Source organism: Lissotriton helveticus, chromosome 2_1 (genome assembly GCF_964261635.1).
Source record: "Lissotriton helveticus chromosome 2_1, aLisHel1.1, whole genome shotgun sequence".
NCBI lineage: Eukaryota > Metazoa > Chordata > Amphibia > Caudata > Salamandridae > Lissotriton > Lissotriton helveticus.
In genome coordinates this window covers 1,351,465,088-1,351,490,574 of record NC_136059.1, presented here as the reverse complement: position 1 = coordinate 1,351,490,574, position 25,487 = coordinate 1,351,465,088, and positions in this window count along the sequence as shown.

Sequence of the window (25,487 nt, the reverse complement as noted above, 5' to 3'; positions counted from 1 at the left end):
CAAGACCACTGATTGAATGATCACTTGACGGATGGGCGCATCATAACCTCCAAGATGGGTATCAGCCCGCGTAGGTGGCCAAAGCATGTACCTGCCACTTTTTTGGCGTGCAGTTCAAAGGAGAGGGAATTGTCCATCAGGATCCCTAGGTTCTTGACTGCACTTTTCGGCTGGGGAGGAGGACCTAGTGAAGCGGGCCACCACTGGTAGTCCCATTTATGAGGGTCCCTACCAACTAGAAACACTTCCATTTTAGAGGAATTAAGTTGGAGGTAGTTTTCCGCCAGCCAATCTGAGATAGCCAAAACATCCTCCGGGAATTTCAGTTGGTCTTGGGCTGGGTTATTGGAGAAGGTGAATAGCGGCTGCGTGTCGTACGCGTAAGATATCATATTAATCTCCCGGGCTTTAGCCAGGAGGGCTTAAGGGCGCACGTACACGTTAAATAGCATGGGGCTCAGCACAGAGCCTTGAGGGACGTCACTGCGGAGGGGGTAAGTACTGGACTGCTATAGAGGGGCGTGGATCTTCAACAAAGCATATCTTCAAAAAAAGCACAGCAATGGACAAGTGAAACAATGGATTAGTTTGTTGAAAGACTTGACACATGTATAAAGCACTGCAACTTCCGTGACTTTACTGATGAAGAAGCCATACACCTCAGAATTCACTGATGACTGCCTTTCGGATTGATTTAGAAGGCGCATGTTGAGAGAGACAGTCTGTAGAAAATGCTAATGGCTTCAAGAGCCGAGGAATGAACAGAATGACAAGCCGCTGACATGGAAGCAGGGATGGTGAACAATGAATTAGAGCTGACCATGAAAAGCAAGTACAAACACAAAACAGGTATATGTAAATCGAAATCGTCGAAGACAAAACTATGCTTCCGATGAGGATTTCCATGAAGGAAAATGTCCAGCCCTTCCTACAAACTTGTAAAGGCTGTAGGAAAGAAAACCACTTCATGACGGTTTGTCGAGCTAAAGAAAAATAAAGTGTGTCACAAAGGAAAGGCAAGATGGGTGTGAGAACATACCAGAAGCAATCTCGCCACCAAAAAGCAACATCAGCTATGACAAGTCGAGACCAGGCAGAATCAATCTTTGTCAGGTTCATAGTACAAAGGTTCTTCAGCGTCGCTATTGAGCACCAGTGAAGAAAACGCGTGTGTGCTGCTGATATCTACAAAAGACCAGCACACACATGTGGGCTTAGCTGCTTCTGAAGAAGACTAACCTTCAAAGAAAACTCACCAAACAAAGAGCCAAACTAAATTGGGGCTATGTCCCAAAATCACATTGGAGGTGAAGTCACCCCACAACCTACATTATTGACAGTGCAGCATCGATTAATACTATGTCCGTGAAAAGTTCAACAGCCTCTTCCCTGTGCCATGCCTTACTCCTTCCGACACAAAGGTACACACCTGGGTAGGTTCAAAACCGTTACAAAGCCTAGGGTCATTCACAGCGATCATTCATGTTCAAGGAACCCAGTCAAGTGCCTGCCTACTCAGTTTGGCCACTGTGACTCAAATGAGGTTGATATCCCTCAACAATAACCTCTGTGCTCAACCTGAGATTATCAGACAATTCCTGTTGTTGTTTCGTGGTTTGAGAAAGCTTAAGAAAATGAAAGCGTAGCTGTACATCAATTTAGACATTCGTCCTGTTGCTCAGCGGCACTGTAGAGTTGGTTTTGTTCTTGCAAGAAGTGGTAGAGAAAGAGTTGGCAACACTTTTGAAACCTTGCATTATTGAACAGTCCACAGCCCCCACGCCCTGGGCTTCACCCATAGTAGTTGTACCAAAAAAGGACAGTGGTGGAGCAGTGAGCATTTGTGCTAATATGCGCCAGCCAAACCGAGTCATTGAAAGAAAGAGACAACCTGGTCCACTTTAAAGGACATGATCATGCAACTGTACGAAAACAAATGGTATCACCAACGCGAGCTAGAAGAGAACTGCCAATATGCTTCTACTTTTTACACATATGTTGGGCTGTTCATGTACAATATACTGAGTTTTGGAGTATCCGCAGCTGCTGCAATATTTCAGGATGTTATCTGCAGAGTCATCCAACCTGTTACACATGCTTTTAATTACAGGGACAACATACTGGTCTTTCGGAAAACCCTGAAAAAACATGACAAAGCCCTTATTCATGTAAGGTAGTTTCTCTCTGATGCAGGTCTCATTTAAAATGCGATGAGGTGTGAATTTTACAAAACCAGACTAAAGTTTTTTAGGCACATATTTTCTCATGTGGAAATGATTCCAGATCTAGACAGGGTGCAAGCACTGTCGTCCATTTGCTCCCCCCTCCCCCCCCCCCAAGATGTTACCATGCTGCGATCCTTTCTAGGCATGGCCAGCTTTTGCTCAAGATACATTCACAATTTTGCCACAGTGAGTTCCACTTTAAGAGACTTGACAAAGCACAATGTTCCTTATCAGTGGTCTCCTGAATGATGCAACTGAAATGGCCTCTTTCGACCCCAAGCTACACACTGAAGTCATGGGGGATGCTAGCCCAAGGGGGCTGGGGGTAATCCTTACTCAACACAACGGTCATCCGAATGTTCAGAGACACATTGGCCTATGCTAATTGAAGCCTGTCTAACACAGAAAGGGCCTACTCTCTGCGGGAAAAGGAGAGTCTGGCTGTGGTGTGGGCCTTCAAACATTTTCACGTATTCCTTTATGGAAAGCGATTTATTGTCCTCATGGACCACCAGGCTTTGCTCACTTTTTTGGGAATCTGCCCTCTTCGATCGAAAGGTGGGGGGGGAGGGGGGAGGGTTGTGGCTGCAAGAATATTACTATGAGGTTGTACACAAACCTTGGAAAAATCAGAACCCAGCCGACTACTTTTCAAGAGCGCCAAAATATCATCACAGTTTGACATCTAAGGCAGCGGAAGAATATCTCAACTTCATTGTGAGGTCCAGCATACCCGCGGCCCTGTCTGGGGATCAAGTTATTGCTACTACCAATACAGACAAAGAAAAGACTATTGACAAAGAAGTCATTGAAACACAATAATAGAGACGACGCACACCACCTCTGGTTGATGATATTGAGTTCCAAAAGTTCAAAAATGTACAGGATGAGTTAGCAGTCACCCAGGAAGGCATCAAACTGAGAGGCTCGAGAATCATTATACCTGAGAGCTTAAGACAATGGGTCATGGAGTTGGCCCATGAAGGACACAGTGGCATTGTAGCTACCAAAAGAACATTGAGAAACAGTGTGGTTCCCTCGACTAGACAAGCGAGTAGAAAGGGAATTGAAAGCATACCACCTCTGCAATTGCCAATCCCCTAAAGTGATGCAGCACCCTGTGACCATGTCTGACCTTCCTGATCATGCCTGGTAGAGAGTTGCAGTTGACTTCTTAGGACCATGAGGAAATGGACAACATCTCATGGTAGTTATAGAGAAATATGCATGTTTTCCGTTGGTAGAAGCACTATCCCCAACAATTCATGATTAGGTCATAGAAAGGCTTGATGGCATCTTTGCAATTTAGGGCATCCCTGAGATTCTAAAATCTGAAAATGGCCCACCTTTCAACAGCAAATCATTCTAAGAGTTTCTTGTACGACTTAGCGTCAAACATGAAAAGAGTACACGCCTGTGCACCCAAGCCAATGGTGTAGCCAACAAGTTTTTTGATAATCAACTTTATTGAGTATATGAAAAACAAAAGAGAATTCATTGGTTGCAGCTCAGAGATCAACATATACATTGGAAGTAAATCAATAAGACATGGTGGCGTGTGCAGTCCGATCCAGCCCAGCATCCCATCTTGCATTACAGTAATGGTGGAGCATAGAGAATTAGACAAGAATTATGGCGAGATCATGTTGAACCATTTCCCCCATATTTTGTAGAACAATTCTGGGGAGCCTCGGGATTCGAACAGGGTCTCCTCCTGGGTGCCACACCAGTCCACCCCCTCCTCCACCCCCCCACAGTAGGAGTAGCGGTCAACGACCAGTACTTTGCTATGTCCCTTTTGGCCACAGCCACAGCTGTCCCCAGTAGGCGCTTGTCCATCCTGGAACCATCCAAGCCGTCGAATATCCCCAGCAGCATCCGCAACGGGTCGTGAGGAACCTCCCACCCCAGGGCCTGAGTGAGCTCCCGCTCCACACCCCTCCAGAACCTCTCCAGCACCGGGCAGAGCCAGACCATATGATAAAAGTCAGCGGGGGATGACCTGCATTTTGGGCAGTCTGGGGAGAGTCGCAAACGGGCGCGGAAGAGTCGCTCAGGGGTAAGGTAAACTGCATGTAGGTAGTATATCTGAACTAGGCGTAGCCTGGAAGATGTGGTTAGGGTTCTAGGTGCCATAAAGGCGTCTCTCCAGTCTGCCTCTTCTAGAGGGCCCACCCACTCCTCCCTCTGGGCGCGTAGCTTATCCAGGGATGCAGGGCCATTATTCACTAGGGAGCAGTAGATTCGGGACACTCCACCTCTGCCCAGATTCCCCATCATCACCTGGGCCTCTAACGGACTGAACCCTGGGAGGGAAACCGGTGAGGGGAGATTCGTGTGGATGGCATGGCGCAGCTGCAGATATCGAAAGTGTTGGGTGTGAGGGAAGGCGTGACGCTGCTGCAGATCCGCAAAGGCACGGATATGATCCCCCACCAAGACATCTCCAAGGACTGAGATGCCAATTAGATCCCAACGGCGGAATCCGTTCAAGGACGAAACCTCCCGAAGCAAGGTGCCATGCCAGAGCGGCGTCTGACGAGTGAGTTTACGGTCCCACTCCACGTGGCGCAGGGCAGCGCGCCAGGCCAGGAGGACCGATCTAGTGATTGGGGCTATGGTCTGTGGCACTGGGCATCCGTATAGGTACGCCTGGATCTGCGGAAAGTCCGTAGTCTAGAGCTCCACGCAGTATGCTGGGTTGGACCAGCCGCCCGCATTCCAGTCATGGATGACTATCAGTTTGGTGGCAAGGTAGTAGAGGTAGAGATGGGTCACCCCTAGGCCCCCATCAAAGGGGGAAATGCGGGTGTGCGCCAAGGACATCCGCGGCCGTGCGCCTCCCAAAGGAACCGAGTGAGGGTCCCGTCAAGTTCGCGGAACCAAGTGCGGGGGAGGGGGAAGGAGATGTTTTGTAGAATGTAGAGGAAGCGGGGTAGGACCATTATTTTAAAAAGGGCGCTTCGTCCTAGGGGGTTGAGGGGGAGGGGATGCCATTTCTTGAGATCCGCCTTAGTCCGTGCCACCAGGGGCGCGATGTTCAACGCCCACTCGAGTTCCGGCAGGAGGGCCACCCATATCCCAAGGTATTTAACCGAGTGGTGTCTGAGGGGAATAGAAGACTGCCAGTCATAGCACTCCCTGGATGGATGGAGCGGGACCAGTGTTGATTTGGCCGCGTTGAGCTGGAGTCCGGACACCCCTTCAAAGTCCGTGAGGATTCGCAAACACCTGGTGCCCGAACCCGCTGGATCCGCCAGGTACAGGAGCACGTCATCGGCATAGAGGGCTATTTTGTCTACGTGGCTCTCGTTCCAGGTCCATCCCTGGACGAGGGGGTCTTGCCAGATGAGCGTCGCCAGGGGCTCCATCGCTAGTGTGAATAGGAGTAGGGAGAGGGGGCACCCCTGGCGCATGCCTCTGCAGATTGAAAAGGCCTCGGAGAGCGTCCCATTGACTAGCACCCGGGCTCTAGGGTTGGCATAGAGGACCCTGATGAGGCAGCGGAACAACGGGCCAAAGCCCATCGCCTCCAGCACATCCTGTAGGTAGTCTCAGCCCACCGTGTCAAAGGCCTTTTCGAAGTCGAGGAAGAGGAGGGCCAAGTATGGAGACAGGCGGGCACGGTGGGCCATGGCTAGGTGAAGACGGCGGATGCCGTGACGAGTGCCCCTGGCAGGCATGAATCCACATTGGTCAGGGTGGACCAGATCTTGCAGTAGGGGCTTAAGCCTCTGGGCCAGTATCGTGGCAAAATGTTTTATCTCGGTGTTGATAAGGGAGATTGGGCGGTAGTCCACGCAGCTCAAAGAGGGCGGCTGGGTCTTAGGGATGACCACTATCGTGGCCAGGTCCGATTCAGGGGGGAAGGAGCCACTCTCCGCCACATGCCGGAATAGGGCCAAAAGTTAGGGAGCCAGGAGATCCCGAAAGGAGCATAGTGCTCCTGTGGATATCTGTCCGGGCCAGGCGTCTTGCCAGAGTGGAGAAGGGGGATGGCCTCCAGAACCTCTACCAAGGTAAAGGGGCGTTCCAGGATCTCCGCAGACTCAGGAGTGAGAGAGGGGAGCCGGGCAGCAGCCCCATCCAGCAGGGTGGCCAGGGGCACATCTGGTGGTCGCGTATAGTCGTGCATAGAAACTTGAAAAGGTTTTGGCTATGGCCGCGGAGGTTGCCTGGAGGGTTCCGTCCTGCGCGCGGACCTCTGGAATAATGCTGTGGACTTTGGGGTAAGAGACCAGATTATGGAGGAGTTTGCCATTTTTATCCCCCCAGCCATACACCCTCACCACCGACGATCGCCATAACATTTGGGCTGAGTCCAATGAGATCTGACGGATTTCGTCCCGAATCAGCGCCAGCTGCCGGGTGGGGTCCGCGCGCTCACCAGAGGTTTGCTCTGCCTCCAGTCGCGCAGCCCGGGACTCCAACTCCGCAAGCCGGGCCAGTTGGTCCTCCCGCTTGGCATGCACAAGCCCCCTTGCTACCCCGCATATCACGGCCTTGCCAGCCTCCCATAGGGTCCCGGGCGAGGGAACTGAACCTTCGTTGGTAGAGAAGTAGTGGCTTATCTCCAGTCCAAGCATGTCCGCCAGAGTAGGGTCCTGTAGGAACCAAGCGTTGAAACGCCAGACCGTCCGCGGCCCCATCAGGGGGAGCCAAGACGGAGGGAAACTGAGGAATGGTCGGACAGTCCCCTGGGAAGGATAAGCGCTCCAGGGACCAAGTGGCAATCAGTGGGCGGAAGCAGGAGAAGGTCTATGCGGGAGTGGGTATGGTGGGACGCCGATGTGTGGGTAAACTGTGCCTTTCGGGGGTTCCAGACCCGCCACACGTCGCAGAGCCCCAGAGCCGAGGCCCAGCTCGATAGAGCAGCAGTGGAGGAGATCCGGACCGCGGATGGAGCCCCGGTCGTGTCACGGTGAGGTTGCATGACGGCGTTGAAGTCACCGCCCACCACTGTGAGGCCGTGCGGAAGGGAGGAGAGAACCCGTTTAAGGCACCGAAGCGTCGGGGGCAAGAGGGCGGGCGGGATGTAAAGATTCAGGACATTTAGAGGGCAACCCTCCACCATGCCCGTTATTGCCACGTATCGCCCTTGAGGGTCAGTGTATGCCTTGGTCAGGGTAAAGGGAAGGCCCCTTCTGAGCAGGATTGCTACCCCTCGGGACCCGCTTGTAAACCCAGAGTGCCAGACCATCGCAAAGCCATAACGGGCCAAGAAGTTGCATTGTGTGCCTAAGAGGTGGGTCTCTTGGAGAAGAAGGATATCCTCCGTGTGGCGGTGGGCCGCCCGGAGGATGGCCGCGTGCTCAATACGGTCCAGGACATCATTGACATTCCAGGAGAGAATGTGGAGAGATCTAATTAACATGTACACCATCAGAAGAGGAGAAGATGTACGAGGACAGGGAAGCGCCGGGGAGCATACCCAGGAAGAAAGGGCCAGCAGCGCCGCGCGGGGCCAAGGAGAGCCAAGCAAGGACATTTAGTGGAGCAGGAGTGCTGGAGACCCAAGGGGAGGGGAGCAACCGCCCCCCGTGGCGACCCGTAGGCGGCCGAAAACAACAAAGCATTGGGAAACAGGAGCTGCGCATCAGGCTTGGGACCACCCGCCATGTTACGTCAGGAAAAAAAGAGCTGCAACCAGCCACCCAGAGGTAGCACCAACAATGGCAGAGGAGCGGCTGAACAGAGTGAAACTAAAAAGCGGCCCGTAGGCGGCAAAAAACTACAAACCAATGGGAGTCAACGGACTCCTCTACCCCCAGTACCCCCCAACTCCACCCACCCTACACTTCGAAACAGGAAGCATCTGTCGCCCCAAATTCCAATCAACCAATCAAACTCCCCGCTAGGGGAAAGCCACTAAACTAAAACGGTTAGTAGGGGCAGTAGCACCAGTCAAGAGTTTGTGAAGGAGGACCACCCTCCATATTACAGGATAAGTATCAACAGCTTTAACACAAGAGCTTAAAAATGTCAGCAACAGTCTCGCAAATGGTAAAAAAAAAAAAAAAAGGGGGAAGAAGAGCAACAGGGGAAGAAGAGGACAGGTCAGAAATGCCGCCTCGGAGGGCGCAGGCTGTTCGGGGCTCACCCCTACTGGGGAACGCCATGGGCAGCCAATACTCCAGGCGGGGAGCAAGGCCCAGGCGGGCGGCCCAAGCGGACCCAGCAGGCCAGGCCCGACCAACGAAGACCAGACATCAGGTGATTGTGGTTCAAACCTCCACATCGTCCGAAGTGCCACGGATCACAGGGCTGCCAGACAAGTCTGAGTCCGATCTCGCCTTTCGCAGGCCTGCACTCAGCTCAGGGGTTCAATTGATGACAACCAAGGAGGAGGGCGTAGCGGAGGGGGGGTACCCTGGTTCGTGGGCAGAGACGGGGGACGTTGAGACCTTCCCCCCGGTGATTGAGAGGCCCCCCCTGACGGCAGCCCCGCCTATGGGAGCCGGTGCGGCGGCGGCGCGGCCTGGGCGCTTCCTGGTTCAGGTGGGTTGCAGGTCTCTGGGTAGGGGATGGGGCCCGCCCAGGCAGGAGGGGGCGCTCTTCCGTGAGCCAAGTCCATGCCGCCTGAGGGCTATCGAAGAAGAAGGTCTTATCCTGGAAAAGGACCTTGAGGCGAGCCGGGAAGAGGAGACCATACCGCAGACCCATCGCCCTGAGCTTCTGTTTGACCTCGTTGTAAGACCTGTGCTGGGATTGGACCTCTCTGGAGTAGTCCAGGAAGATCATTATTTTAGAGTTCTGAAAGAGCAGGGGGCCCAGGTCCCTGGCAGCCCCCAGGATGGCGTCCCTGTCCCGGAAGTTGAAGATACGAAGAATGATGGGCCGGGCTGGGGCCCCAGGAGGCGGCTTGGGCGCAAGCGACCGATGGGCTCATTCTATCGCAAACCAGGGGAAAAGCTTTTCTGCAGGCATCCAAGAACGGATCCAGGTTTCCAGGAAGACGGCGGTGGATCCTTTCTCCACTCCCTCCGGAAATCTCAGGAGGTGCAAGTTGTTTCTGCGGGCCCGGTTTTCGTCGTCCTCCGCCCTCTTATGGAGCTCCGACGTCAGGGTCTGGAGACGGGCCATCTGGGTTTTGAGGGTGGTCAGGTCATCCTCCGCCGTGGAGATGCGAGATTCCGCTGCTGTGATGCGCGCCGTGGCGTTTTGGAGATCCTGCCGGATGAGGGCCACATCCACCCTCACCTCTCCAATCTTGCTTTCCATTGAGGCCTGGGATGTACTAATCGCCTGAAGGATGGTGGACAGATTCCCCCCCCTCAGCCCCTTGCGGAGGTGGGGGGGCCAGCGCCGGAGTCCTGGTCTGGCCTGGTGAATTGGTCCATGCGCATCTGGGTTGGGGGAACCGGAGTCTGCGTGGTCCGTCCTCTGCCCATGGTCTCAGCGAGTTGGACGCCGGCGTGTAGGGGGTGATCCAGTCCCTAGGGCCCACTTCAAGGGGTCAAACCTCCCTGGGTCTCAGAAGGTTCGGAATCGTCGGGATCCAGTGACGGCTAGACAATCTTGCCACAGGCTGCAATCATCCAGGCCTCCCCCCGTGGTGCCGGCAGCTGGATCCAGGAGGCAGAGAGGCGGAAGGGAGGAGGGGGAGATGCCGCTCTCCGTGTTGTGACGGCCAGAGCAGGCGGGGGGCCCCCCTGCGGTCCCACAGGGTGGGGCGCCGGCCACCAGCAGAGTTGGTGACCCCCGATGGAGCAAGGCGGAACCCCCCAATTGAGGCAGCCCGTAGGCCGCGACGTGCACCACAGTCCTCCACCCCGTCGAGGCCCCCGGCCGGAGCCCCTGGGAGGGCACGATGCCCCAGAGGCCTCCAAGTCCGTGGGAAGCAGGTCGGGGGGGCAGGCGCCCAAATGGTCCGCCGCGCCAGCAGCTTAACCTCCCTGTGAAGCCCCGATGGTACCGGGAGAAGCGCCGGGGGGGGGGGTCACACAGCGGCCGGGCGTGGGCCGTCCCCAAGCAGCACACCTCGGGGCTCCCAGGCCTCCCAGCACGTCCAGGCAGCTCTCGGGCGAGGCCAATGGGGAGCCCCTGTCCCCGCTCCCGGTCCCCTCACACCTCCAGGGTTGGTCCCGCGAACCCCACAGGTCCTCTCCGCGGCTCAGGCAGGGTGTCAGTGGGGGTGGGCCTCTCCGCAGGCAGCGCGCTCGGGACTCCTTGCCTCCCAGCCCATCCGAATGGCACTCGGGCGAGGCCGATGATGGAGCCCCCCTTCTCAGCCCGAGCCCCTCCTCACCTCCAGGGTCCTCAGCAGCCCTCGATCGCCGCAGGTCTCAGGGGCAGGACACACCGGTACAGCAACGCGGCAGCAGGTGCAGGGCCGGTCCCTCGAGGATCTCAGGCCACCTCACAGGCTCGCTCCGGCTGCCAGCGCCGAGCCGTCACAGGCGCCACAGGTCACCAGTGCCGCGCCATCCCTCCAGCGCCGAGCCGGGGAGAGGCAACAGCCCCAGGGAGGTCTGTGTCGGCAAGCGGAGGGGCCCGACAAGGAGCAGGTCGGCCCAGCGGCTCCCCCTGCCCAACAGTGCCAGGGAGCCAATCGGGCTAACAAGAGTCACCAGCCGGGGCCCCCCAGCGCCGGGCAGCCACACCGGCTCAGATGGGGGCCGCCATGTTGATTTCCACGAGGCCAGCAGGGACCGGGCCAACGGGGGCGTCAGCAGGTCCCATGAGGCACAGGGTCAGACTGATTTGCATATAGCCATGTCAGAACTGGGGTGGCAGAACGGTGATGGATTAAACCCAGATCTTTTGACTGGGTGAGAGTGTTTGATTGGTTCGGATGCTCCGTCCATCACCACCCCCTTTTGTACTGCTTTTGGCCGCCATAAGTGTGGCAGGGTATGCTCAGACGTGAGTCCCTTGCTCACTTTGCCACTGGATTCAAACAAGCCGGGCTGAAGACGGCTGTAATGCCAGAAACCGGTCCTCTGAAGCTTGTTTCCGGTCCAGGGAAGGCATGGCTTGGCAGTTCGGGCTGGACTGTTCCCATGAGGCACAGGGTCAGACTGATTTGCATATAGCCATGTCAGAACTGGGGTGGCAGAGTGGGCTAAAGAACGGTGATGGATTAAACCCAGATCTTTTGACTGGGTGTGAGTGTTTGATTGGTTCGGATGCTCCGTCCATCACCACCCCCTTTTGTACTGCAGCAGGTCTCTGGGAGGCACCCAACAGCACCGGTGAGTAGAGGGCAGCCAGGGGAATCCGGGCATACAGGGACCGTGGGTCGATGGCAGCTGGTGAGGGCGAATGGTGGGCGGATGATGGATGGGGGGTCCGGAGCACTCTTAAGAGTGCAGTTACCATCTTGACGCTCAGGCCACGCCCCCCGTAGCCTACAATTTTAAGGGCGCCCTCAAGAGAGTAATTCAACGAGCGTCCGTGGAAGGAGCCGACATGAGCCAGGCCCTCTGGAGCTATTGATCAACTCCTCACTCCAAAGCAGGTTAAAGCCTCAGCACGTTGTTGTTTGGGACAGCCTTCAGAACAAAATTAACTCAATGGACATCAGGTTGATCAGTGAATGCTGACAAACTGTGTTCCACTGACACCGCTTGTAAGAGGAAATTAAAGTGTATGCTGATCATCACCGCCACGCCCAGGAGACAGTCTTCAACAAAGGAGACTGCGAACTGGTAAAACAGAGACAAAAGCGAAAAAATGGACACTCCTTTCGCCACTGATTCTTTACATGTGGTAGTGTGCAAGGGGCACACGGTGAAGGTGCATCGTCCTGGGAAATCTATCACCTGGGACTCATCACACTTTAGTCACCTACCTGGATACTCGCTAGCTCCTGAAACTATGTTGGAGGAGACCCTATATGCAGGTTCTGAGCATATGCCTCCGTTGCCTGGTAGGAATGAGCCTCGATCACCTCAGCTTACCCAAGACGGCCAACAAGTGAGAGCTCCTCGCAGACTGATTGAGGAGATGTGATGTTGAATGATGCTTGCCACTTTTTATTTAACAAAGGGCCAGATATAGCATAGTGATGCTATACGCACTAGGACCCTTGTGGTTCTGGGTGGACTTTAAACAGGAACTACATGCTATGATGGGAGGTGTTAGGGTGTGGTTCTAGGAATTTAACATAATGAGTAGTGCATGGGTGAATGTTGGAGAAAAAAAGACGTACTTAAAAACAGCTCCTGTGTGTGGCGTAATCTATCGGCATGCTCCCGGGCTAGGGAAGATGCTACGCATACTTTTCCACTATCCCGCATTTGGCAGAAGTCACTCGCTTTTTAATGATATCACCCTCCTTAAAAGCAACATCATTTCAAAGACTTCCACAAAGCTCTCAAGTTTTGAAATTTATCAGGAGGAAGAACTAATTGGCATATTTGATGACATCACAGGAAATTATGTCACAGAAATATTGACGATACAGTATTTGATAATGTTAAATGATAAAACAGTAAACAAAAAATGGAAAATAAATTGAATAACAGCATAATCTCCCCAACGTAGACAAATGTTGCTGGCAAAAGTTGTGGAGCACCATTCCTAGGTGTCCACTGTGATTCTGTCTGGCGTGCCCCATATGCTGACTACAGTCGGAGGGCGGGGCAGACCGAGACAGGACAAAAAGGGTCTGGCTGAGAATGGAATGCGCTTCGCGTTCCATCTCAGTAGCTGCTGAGCCTTCACACATTCTTGCTTCACTACCTGATTCCTGCTCATAACCACCGGGTCCGGGAGACGTCTCCAATGCATCCGCTCGTCCGGGGGAGTCTTCTCTTCCGGGTCCCTAGGTTCGTCTTCCGGGTTGTTTTACAGCTCTGGCGTTCCCTCGCTGGAGTTCTCCTCAGTATCTGCTGTTCCCGGGTAGCTCGTTTTCTGCCTCTAGGCTTCCTCTTCTTTCCTGATAGCCACCGGAGAGGAAAGAAAGAATACTTTATTTAAAGAATCCCAGCCTTCATTTATTTTTTGTTGCTAATCAAGTTTATTAAATTTCAAAAATTGCAGATCAAAACATTGGTAGCAATCAAACACAGTATACAGATATATTATATTAAATGGTATCCTATTCAGACTCAGTCAACAATTGTAGGCGAAACCCTGCCCTCGCCCTATGCTTCACCACATACACAACCATTTGGACCCTTCACACTGGCGATAAATTAAACCATTTGCCCCATATTTTGCCAAATAGTTCTGGGCATCCCCGGGCCTCAAAGAGAGGCTCCTCTTGGGCACCGCACCAGTCTACCCCCCCCTCCAGTTCCTCATGGTGGGCGGCTTGGCCTGGGACCAAAGCGCAGTGATATCACGCTGTGCCACAGCCACTGCCGTGCCCAGAAATAGCTTGTCCGCCCGGGATCCATCAAGGCCGTCGAACACTCTCAAGATCAGGCATAGCGGGTCGTGAGGGACCTCCCACCCGAGTGCCAGCGTAAGTTCACGCTCCACCCCCGCCCAGAACGATGCAAGAGCGGGCCATTGCCACACCATGTGGTAAAAATCGGCTGGGGCGTGTTCGCAGCGCGGGCACACTGGGGAGGGCCGCAGGTGGGCACTGAACATGCGTGCCGGGGTGAGGTATGCCGCATGGAGGTAGTAGAGTTGGACTTGACTCAACTTGGAGGAGGTCGTCAGGGTCTTGGGTGCTATAAGGGAGTCCCTCCAGTCTGCGTCTTCTAGGGGACCCAGCCACCCCTCCCACCGGGCATTGAGCGAGTCTAAGGACGCGGGGCCATTATTCACCAGGGAGCGATAAATCCGTGACACCCCCCCACTGCCCAGGTTTCCCACCATCACTTGAGCTTCCAGGGGATTAAATTCGGGGAGGGAGGAGGGGGTCGGAATGTGGGCCTGAAGGGCTGCAAGTATTTGTAGAATTGGGAGGAGGGAAGGGAGTGGCGGTGTTGAAGGTCTGCAAATGATCTGACATGGTCCCCCACCCAAACGTCTCCGAGCTGCGAGATCCCGATGTGGTCCCATTTATGGAAGCTCTGGAGAGATGAGACCTCCTCTAACCAGGCCCCACTCCACAGAGGCGTCTGCCTGGTGAGTTTCCGATCCCATTTAACGTACCGTATGGCGGTACGCCATGCCATGAGCACCGTTCTAGTGATGGGGGGGAGGGCCTGTGGGATTGGACTCCCGTATAGGTATGCCTGGAGTTGCGCAAAGTCCGTCGACTGGAGCTGCACTCGATACGCCGGGTCGGACCAGCCGCCTGCGAACCAGTCGTGGATCACGATCAGTCTCGTTGGCCAGATAGTAGAGGTGGAGATTGGTCACTCCCATTCCTCCATCATAGGGGGGTATGCGGCAGTGCGCTAGGGACACGCACAGTCTCCCTCCTCCCCATAAAAATCGGGTGAGGACGCCGTCCAACTTCCGAAACCAACCGCCTGGGAGATGAGTGGTCACGTTTTGTAAGATGTATAGGAAGTGGGGGAGGACCATCATTTTGAAAAGGGCACTCCTACCGAGGGAATTAAGAGGAAAGGTCTGCCATCTTCTGAGGTCTGCCTTGGCCTTAGTGACCAGGGGCGTGATGTTCAAGACCCACTCAAGCTCCGGGAGGAGGGCCACCCACACCCCCAGATACTTGAAGGATTGCCTCCGCAGGGGGATGGTCGTTTGCCAGTCGAAGCACGCCCGGGAAGAGTGCAAGGGAACTAGGGTGGACTTCGCCGGATTGAGCTTGAGGCCAGAGACCCGTTCAAAAGCCGAAAGGGCATCTAGACATCGCGGGCCAGAGCTCTCTGGGTCTGCCAGGAAAAGGAGGACGTCATCGGCATACAGGGCAATTTTGTCGATCTGGTGCGGATTCCAGGCCCAGCCGCGGATGAGGGGATCTTGACGGATGAGGGAAGCCAGGGGCTCCATTGCTAGTGCAAATAAGAGCGGCGAGAGCGCACAGCCCTGGCGGGTGCCCCTTCCGGATGGGGAACGCCTCCTAAAGTACGCCGTTGATGAGGACCCTCGCCCTGGGGGTCGAGTATAGGACCCTGATGAGGTGTCGGAAAGGGAGGCCGAAGCCCATCCTCTCCAACACGTCCCCCAGGTCAGCCTTCAATTATTTTACTGTTGGATTGTTTCATTATTGTTTATTGTGACTAATAGTTATCTGATGGAATTCTATCCATACAGAGTGTTTTTCTGTTACTCCTTTGGATATTCTTGAGTTTGAATCCTTGCAGATGGATATTTCTGATTCTTCTATTGATGGTCCTGAATTAATTCAAAAGGAATATTAGTGTTTGGTTAATTCCAGCGTCATGGAGTAGCCTTTTTTTGCTTCCGACCCAGCCCTTGGTTTTCGGCATTTTTTGTTCTTCTTATTTATCCTGTCTCTGGGAATATGTTTTTTGGTTTTTCCCTAGGAGTACAGGATATCTGTATTTATGTTATTGTGGGTCTCGTGGATATATGGTGGAATTTAGCAAGGTGGGTAGGATATACGTTTGATGCTTAGGTATCTGATTTCACCTACTCACAGTTAAGGCACAGTACTTTCCCTTTTTAGTAGACACAATAGTCAGTTGAATACCTGCACATTACACCTTCCATTGCAATAGAAGAGGAGTGTTCTTCAGGTACATTATGTCTACACGTATGTTCAAATATTGTTTATTGTTGCCCCTAAAGGTAGAAAACTCAATATATGATTATTACCTTTAGGGAGATCTTGCAATCCACCTTATACGTACTCTGTGCCAGAAGTATCCATCGTGATCGACTCCTTCTCCCTTTCCTAGTTTTGTTTTCCCCTCTTCCCCTCCTTCACCTCTCCAGCTTTGACCTTGTTGCTCTGATCTGGTGGGAGAAGGAAGTTGGGATCCAGCATCGGTTCTTCCACCTCGCCTCTGCGGAAACACCTGGTGAGTCTGACAGATTCATTCCATCAAATGAAAGTCTGTAGGAAAGTTCTCTGTGAGACATTACCCCCCTTTGACCCTTTCCTTACCTGTATTTTGCCATGCTGTCCGCGTGGTAACCTTCCTCGATGTCAGGAACCATGCAAGAAAAGAGAAGAAAGGGTTAAAACATCCAACTCTTTAGCAACAAAGGCATTAAAGGACTGCTGTCTCTTTAAACAGAACAGCGGGATCATCATCCAGAGGGACCAATCCAAAGGAGGCCCCCGGCGGGTCGATAAGTAGGCTACCTGGTGTGAACACTGGTGGTCTGTCCCGGAGAATGCTGGAGCCACAGCAACTCCGGAGAGTTGTGGCATAGCGGGTGAGTGGCAGAGACATCAGAGGCAGGGATTGTTGCTGGGAAAGTGGGATTAAAGTTTTTTTTAGGAGCTGGGTGTTTTGGGTTATATACCCAGTTATTTTCAACACATGGCCTACTGTTTTCTCTCGCATGGCATATTATAGCGCACTACATAAGCCTTTCTCAAAGAAAAAATCCAAGGTACCATATGAATATACCAAAACCAGGATTCTAACTAATCCTTTTTCTCCTTAGCCACAACCCCAAGAGTACCAAATATTACCCTATAATTCTGATAAAGGGTGGTATAGCCCTAGAGAGAAGACAGAGAAGACATCTGTCCTTTTCTCTTATTTATGTATTTTCATTTTTACCTTTCTTTCCCTATCACAAGCACCACCGGGTATGGTGAGAGGTTATCATCATTCCCACTCCTTGTAAATACTTACAGCTGTTTTGTTTTCGCCAGGATTCCAGGTCCCCATTACTCTTCAAAGACCTAAGAAAGAAACACACAAGAAGATTAACCCTGGAGACGCCATTCTCACCTCATTTATATTTCTATACACAACAATTGAAATTAAAGACACCATTGCTAAACAAACCAAGCCTCCTCGCTTATACATCCACCATAGTCTCTTACAATTGGTGTAAGAAGTGGGATCAGGCAGTATGGAGGCTGTGGTTAATAGGATGGCTGAAAGCCATGAGAAAGTGGAACGTGTAATGGAAACGTTCCTCAACGCTGCAGCAGGAGACAGGGAATCTATCCATAAAGCTCTGACAACTCAATCGCCCGCTCATAAGACAGCCCTCGGTAGGCTGGCTGATACCCTCGACCAGCAAAGACAACATACAGCATTACCATCAGTGGACCTTCAAAAATAAACCAGTGGCAAGGACCCGGATTTGGATGAATGGCCCAGGCCACTGCTAGCTTGCCAATCGATGGGGCCAATATCTGGGCCACTTGTTGACAGGGGATTTACAAACAACCTACCTGGCGTCAAACCCACAAAGAACCCCGCCGTATATTAACATTGTGAGAAACATACTTGAAAGATTGGGGGTGGATGATGAGACCTATCTAATAAAGTTACAATACATCAAAGTAGGGCCTCAAGAAACCCCTAAGATTCTATACTTTCACGTGAAAGCCATGACTGACCAATGGCTAAAACCTCACACCGCAAACAAGGAAGAAACAATTGAAAAGATATATCTTGGGCAATTCCTCGCCTCTCTCCATCCCCCGTTACCAAAGTGGGTTTGGCAACACACACAATTGACTCTGGCAACAGATATGGAAATATCCAGTGCATACAGTTTTTATTTTGGGATAAAAATTTGAATATTTTATTGGAACTTGGCCTGCTGACTGTTTGCTGAAGAAATACAATAATACATTGTTGATATGGTCATTACTATAAGACATTCCTTTCCATATTTGTGATTTCAACAAAAGAGGTCCATTAGCCTTTGCCTTGGACGCCTGATTGTCAGAAATCCTTTGAAGATTTAAAAACTGCACTTTGCTCTGCTCCGGTACTAGGCACGCCTGATTATAACAAGCCTTTTGTGCCATTTGTCCACCAGATGGCGGCTGGCTGTGCTTTATCTGTTCAAACACAAAAATATGGAGCTAGACAGCGACCTTACACTTATTTTTCTGCTTTGAATGACCCTGTCGCAAGGGCCCTCCTGAGTTGTCTGCGAGCGGTAGCGGCCACTTCGATCAGACAATCGGCTGGACTCTTACTCGATAATGACCTCACAGACATGGTACCCCATGCTGTGGATACACTTTTGAATAAAACAAGGACACAGCATCTCACTAGTGTACGTCTTACTGGCTACGAATTGACATTGTTTGCCAAATATATTACAATTAAAAGATATGGCACTCTGAACCCAGCCACGTTGCTACCCTTCCCTTCCAACATAATTGTATTTTCCAAGCAGAGGAAGAGACGAAAGAACAGGTAGACTTGTCTGATGTTCCCTTATTTGATCCCCAAGGAGAACTACATGTCAATGGCTCTTTTTTTAAATTACCAGATGGCACCACCATCGCAATTTATGCTATTATTACATTGCATACTGTGGTAGAGACATCACAGGTCCCCTACCAATCTCCCCAGGCAGCAGAACTTGTTGCCCTTATACAATCTTGTGAATTGAGCGAAGGGTTAGCTGTTAATATTTACACAGACAGTCAGTATGCATTTGGGTTGCTCATAACTGTGGGCGCCTCTGGGCAGAGATAGGATTCCTAACATTGCATAGTACTAAGATACAGCACAGACAATTGATAGCACAAGTCTGTCTGCACTAACACTTCCTAAGAAAGTAGCAGTCGTGAAGTGTAGTGCCCATAAGAAAAGTGACAGATGATGTGGGAAGAGGGAATGCGTTCCCTGATCAGACAGCCAAAAAGTCGGCTCAGAGCAAGATGAAGAGAATGTTTGTTGCAGGTCCAGCCAGATGGGTTTCCGAGTATACTATGTTCGAAAACAGTTGATAGTGTGGAAGAGATACAAAGCAAGGCCACAATCGAAGAATTAGCTTTGTGGCAAGAGAGTACAGCATATTTAAATGGAGAAGGGTGTTGGATTCATTCGTCCGGAAAGCAGAAACGCATGTTACTTGATTCATACATACTCCCTGTAGTTACTATGGCTCGTGTCCTAGCTCAAATTGGTGCAAGGGGTATCTGTAAATTATTGGCCCCAGTTTGGTGTAATCACAATATTTCTAAAACAGCTGCACACTTAGTGACAAATTGTATGATTTGTTTGATGCATAATCCAGGAAAGGGCACCACCACAAAATCTGGTAACTTTGCACCACCTACATTCCCTTTTTGAAGTCCTTCAAATGGATTGCATTGAGCTAGAATGCTGTAACAATCTCAAGTATGTTTTAGTGGTTATATGTGCATTCAGTAAATGGGTGGAGGCTTACCCTACTAAAGACAATACGGCTATCACAACAGCAAAGGTGCTTATAAAAGAGTTTTCCCCGTGTTTTGGAATACCCAGAGTTATTTGGAGTGACACTGGTTCTCCTTTTAATGGGAAAGTGATTAGGCTAATATGTGAAGGTCTGCATATTGAACAGAAGTTCCATGCCGCCAACCATCCGCAGTCAGAACAACAGCGCATTCTAGAACAGGCTCGTCCCTTTATGAGGTAGTTTTTGGCCGTCCAGCTAATGTTTGGGGGGTCCCTCGGCTGAAACGCTTCTCAGATATTGAATATCCTGCATTGCTTGATTACCTTGGGCAATTGATGGAAAGTTTGCGTTCTATTCACCAACAGGTACAAGACTCCTTACCTCCTAAGCCAGAGGGTCCCGGCCATAGTATCCAGCCCGGGGACTACGTACTTAGTAAGAACTTTCAGAGGAAGAAAAGTCTGGAGCCCAGTAGGAAAGGTCCTGAGCAAGTTCTGCTAGCTACACAGATGTCTGTAAAGGTTGCTGGTCAAAATAATTGAGTCCATTGACCCACTACAAAAGAATACCTTTGCTGTTGTCCTACCACAAGAGAGTGAAGGAGGGAAAAGGAGATGTTGAATGTGAACAGGTGCACAGATTTGTGCCTTTCATGATGCAAAGTTAATTTGGGTGCAAACAGACAAGGAGAACGATGACGGTTTGAATGAGTCTGTCCCACCAGAAATACGAGCTATCCCGGAGCCTCTGTTCAGTGATCACACAGTTACCGCCGTATGGCGCACAGTACCCGCCTCAATTTGCCCCACAGGGCGGCGCCCAACCTTTTTTAGACAGAGGCTGGGGCAGAGAGCGCGGGTGCAAGCACTGAAACGCACCAGACAAGAGGGTACAATGGGAAGCCAATCCGCCTCAAGGGATGGACACCAGGAGCAAAACAACCCGCAAATGAGTTTGGTGGTCAACCTCTCTGCACGCCAACTCACGCCTGATGAGGAAAAGGTCTTGCAAAAGGGACTCGGGTTTGTCCCGACTCCCAGAATAGACCATTTTCAGCAAATATGCAAATTACAGAAGTTCTTTCGCAAGATCAGACTAAGGGCTTTCTTCGATGGGAGACCCTACGAAGCCATTGAGGACTCAGGCCTTCACAATCCCTCCACTTTCACACCCAACAGTGGGATGGTCCCTAATGAAGTCCTGACTTACGAGCAGGCAGTACTTAAGGAAATCAAGGCAATGGACAACCACAAAACCCATCAGAATATCTCTAAGACGGAGTTACAGATACTGAACTCACTCGCCGACGACCCATCGATCACAATCAAACAGGCAGACAAAGGCGGGGCCACCGTCCTTATGAACACCACTGACTATGACACTGAGTGTCTGAGACAACTTGGGGACAGACGATACTATACACCCATCCCCTCTGACCCTACTGCACATCTGAAACGTACAATCTCAGGCTTAGTTGAGTCTGCTGAATGCTAGGAATGGTTCAGCAAAAAGGAGGCGGAATTCCTGATTAAGAAAGAACCGAGGGTTCCGTATTTCTATATCCTCCCTAAGATCTACAAGGGGACAACTCCTGTACCTGGTCGCCCCATTGTTTCAGGAATTGATTCCATACTGGCGCCGGGACACTCCTACGGAGTAGCCGTGCGCTATAGAAATCAAAATTAACATAACATAACATAACATAACTGGAACCCCTCTCACAATTTTGTGATCACTACCTTCAGCCCCTGGTCAAGCGCATTCCATCCTACATTCAGGACACCACCGATGTCCTTCGTCTATTAGACGACTTGCAGGAAGGTACCCAGATTAACTTTCTAATCACTCTGGACATGGAGGCCCTCTATACTAACATCCCACAGAGGGCCACACTAGGGGTGATTGAAGAGTGCCTAAATGCTGAGACGTGGAACTCAGGCACCCCGCCAGCATTCATCAGGGAGTGCGCTGCTCAAGCACTTACGGAGAACTACTTCGAGTTTAAGGGGCAATATTATCACCAAACCCAGGGTACCTCAATGGGGAGCACATTCGCCCCGTCGGTGGCATGTCTGTACATGGCTGACTTTGAAGGCAAACATATACACCAACAAACGAACCCCTACCACACTAACATCAAGTTGTGGAAGAGGTTTATTGACGACATTTTGATCTTCTGGGAAGTCAATACTGATTCATATAATAAATTCTTTGAATGGATCAATTCTCTCAATCCCTACCTTAACTTCACCATGACAGCATCAGCTGATCAGATCTCTTTTTTGGACTTGACGATCAGACTCAGGGAGGGTCAGCTGAGCACAACCATGTTCAGGAAACCTACTGACCGCAATAGTCTCCTCCATTACACCAGCCACCATCCCAAAGCACTGCGGGCAAACCTACCATTTGGGCAGTTCCTGAGGGTCAGGCGCAACTGTAGCAGCCTCCCTGACTATAAGGCCCAGTCTGCCATTCTATCCAGAAACCTAAGCGACAGGGGTTATCCAAGGAGGGAAGTCGTAAGGTCCCAGAAAAGAGCTTCCAACAACCACAGGGGAGCACTCCTTGAACGAAGGATTCTGGACCCCCAAGGAGACAACCCTATGACTTGTGTCACGACATTCACGCCTGCATCCAACGAAGTTAAGAAAATTATCAAACGCCATTGGCAGATCTTGAACACGGGTAACCTGACCTTGGAACTACCCCGCTTCGCATTTAAGAGGTCTAGGAATATAAAAGACATATTGATTCAAACAAGACCCAAAAAATTGGGAGCAGCTAAACAAACCACATTCTGGCAGTTACCACCTGTCAAGGGACACTACCCCTGCGGGTCCTGCAGCGTATGCCCCTTCACGTCTATACATAAGACTGTGTCCCTCACTGAGACATTCACATGGGAACTAAGGGGGCACACTAACTGCAACACACCCAGTTGTATTTATCTACTGACATGCCAATGTGGACTCCATTATGTGGGGATGACCACACGTCCCATCAAGATACGGATCTCCGAGCATCGAAGCAACTTCCGCTGTAAGAGAAACCACACCAAAATGTTAAGCACTTCATTGAAAACAACCACACAGCAGACTCGTTGAAATGGCTAATACTTGAAGCCAGTCCAAATGCATCGAAACACAATTTGTTCTTCAAAGAGCAAAGATGGATACACCGCTTGGGGACTGATAGAAGGGGTTTGTATGAGGATATTCCTTGGAGTTCACTATGAATAATTATTACCATGCATGCACATGCCCCCCCTGGATCCCCTTCCTATTGACGAATATCGCAGGGTACCTCTAGGGGGTGATTTACGACCACTAGTAGGCATTGCACCTTGACACACAGCTGAAACTTTATTTAAACACCACATCATGGTATCTACCATTCCATGATGGCCGCCGATTGCTCCCTGTCGCAGTCATGATCCCAGTTCTGGAATGAATGGGCATGATCTCCTCAGTTTGTTTTTAACATATTCAACCTGGTCTTAATATTTTTATAGCATTCAATCCACTGCAGCTTGTTGTTCATTCCCGGCACACTAAACAACTACACTATGACTCTTTAGCCTTACTACTCGCTCCTAAACTCCATTCCAAGATGGCCGCTGCGTTCTCAGCCGACCAACGTGACTTGCGGCTGCCGATCACACCAAATCCGGCTCAGATAGCATTTAAACCGTGGCCGCCCGCCATGACCTTCCCACCCGGTACCAGCGGAGAGGGGTAGGCTAAGACGAGCGGACACGGGAGGAATGAAGTAAGTAATACGACCTGCCATTACTATACTCTTTACAGCGTCCTTGAGCGATAGCTCCCTGTAACTATGAATGCTACCATAACATTTAGCGAGGAGAAGGCATGCTATGTAATTTGCCGTTCTCTCGCCGCACACGTATTTTACCTACATGCGGTCAGCCCTTTGAAAGTGGTTCCTCCCATAACTTGCTTAGAGCCCCGTTACATTCGGCGCTCCCCTGACTTGCTTCAGTTTATATGCAGTACAGACCTTACTAGTAAACGGAGCTGTTTCACTACAGAGCACCGCCCATAACTTGCTCTGAGCCCCGTGCCCATCGCGCTCTGTACCAGAGGCCTGTCACAATCGGGGCTCACACGATGCAGGACGCGGAGACCCAGCACGCCAATCAGGGTTCTCTTGGCAGTGCCTACAACTAACACAGGGTGCACTCATCATTAACTCGGGTCCCTTACCCACCGGGACTACACACATATACCCACTGTCCGCCTTGGCCGTTTGTCTGTTATTGGTCCAAACGGACCGTGTGCTTGGCTATTTGTTTTAAACAATTTTTACCTTTAGAACAATAATGGTTGCTGGATTGTCCAAATAAGATGGGTTCCCCAAATCATCAACTTTGGTGTGTCTATATTGACATTGGTTGCCTGAAAGTCCTTTACAGCTGTGACATTATGATTGTTGCTTGTGTTTTCCTTTTCTCTCCTTTCCGTACATAGCCTTAGACACAGAGGCTTCATCCCCGATGTACGACCCGCTGGTTACTGTTGTAACACATAAACCCTGACCATTAGGTGAGTTGGGGGTGTTCTGAAGGTTGCTGCTGCTTTGTTTTAACTGTACTCTTCACCAGGGGCATGGTCCTCACTGCGCTCTCTGGGTTGAGTACTCACTTTTGGTTTTTATTCACATACTGGTGGCACCCTCACTAGTATGTCACTGTGTGTGGTAGGGTCACCTCGAGCTTGAATTTTAATCTGACCTGTTACTGATGCGTTTCAATTGTCTCCCAATTTAGGCAAGGAACAGTGTACAACAGGTATTTTCTTTCCATTAACTGCTATGAGTCACTGATGTTATGTTATGTTATGTTATTTTATTTTATAGAGCGCACAGATGGCACAGCCATGTGGCGTCCCGGCGCTTAGGATATGGTAAAACACAACACGGTAACTAATAGCCCAAGGGGAAGGAACTAAACAGTAGAAAATAGGAAGGTCTTCAGGGCCTTCCTAAAAGAAAGCAGATCAGGGATGGAACGGAGAGGGGCAGGCAAAGAGTTCCAGAGAGCTGCCGCCATCACAGAAAAAGAACGTCCGCCCATTCTGGCTCTTTTAAAGGGTGGCACAATGGCGAGATTTAACCCTGAAGATCGAAGGGCTCTGGAAGGTACATAATAACAGATCATCTGTGAAAGAATAGGGGGGGAAGCTAACTTGAGAATTTTGACAGTTAAACAAAGAGCCTTAAATTTGATTCTTTGCCCAACAGGCAACCAATGAAGATCCTGAATAGTTCGGCGTGCAGAAACAAACTTCGGAAGGCCGACCAACATCCTGGCCGCCGCATTTTGCACCCTCTGAAGGCGGACTAATTCTGCCTGGTTGACGCCCAGAAGCAAAGAGCTGGCGTAGTCTAATCTGGCCAGGACCATAGCTTGGACAATGATCTGTCTGGTGTCCGCATCAAAAAACTTGAAGATAGGTCGAAGGCACTGCAGGGCACCAAAACAAGTACCGGCTACACGTTTAGTGTGAGTGGTGAAGGAGAGTTTATCATCCAGCCATACCCCAAGGTTTCTGACTTCGGCCACTGGGGTGGGAACAGGGCCCAATTCAGATGGCCACCATTGGTCGCCCCAGAGCTCACTTTCCCTACCAAAAATAATAACCTCGGTTTTAGAGGCATTAAGTTGGAGTCGATTGTTCCCCATCCAGCCCGCCACAGCTTTAAGAGCGGACTGAAAGGTGGGAGCATCCATGTTGGACTCCCCATTAAGTGCCACCGCCAGCTGCGTGTCATCGGCGTATGACACCATGGTGAGACCAAAACTATGGGCGACCTCCGCCAACGGTTGAACATATAAATTGAATAAGGTAGGGCTAAGGGCCGATCCCTGCGGGACACCCTGAGAGATAGGGCGAGGAGCAGAAACAAAAGGGGGTGTGGACACTTTAAAGGTTCGATCAGTGAGAAAAGAACGAAACCACTCGAGTGCTCTCTCTCCAACTCCGGCCTCCTCAAGGCGGTGTAAGAGGATCTGGTGGGACACCGTATCAAAGGCGGCACTAAGATCCAACAGGATCAGTGCCGCCGTTTGACCCTGGTCCAGCATCTTCCTGA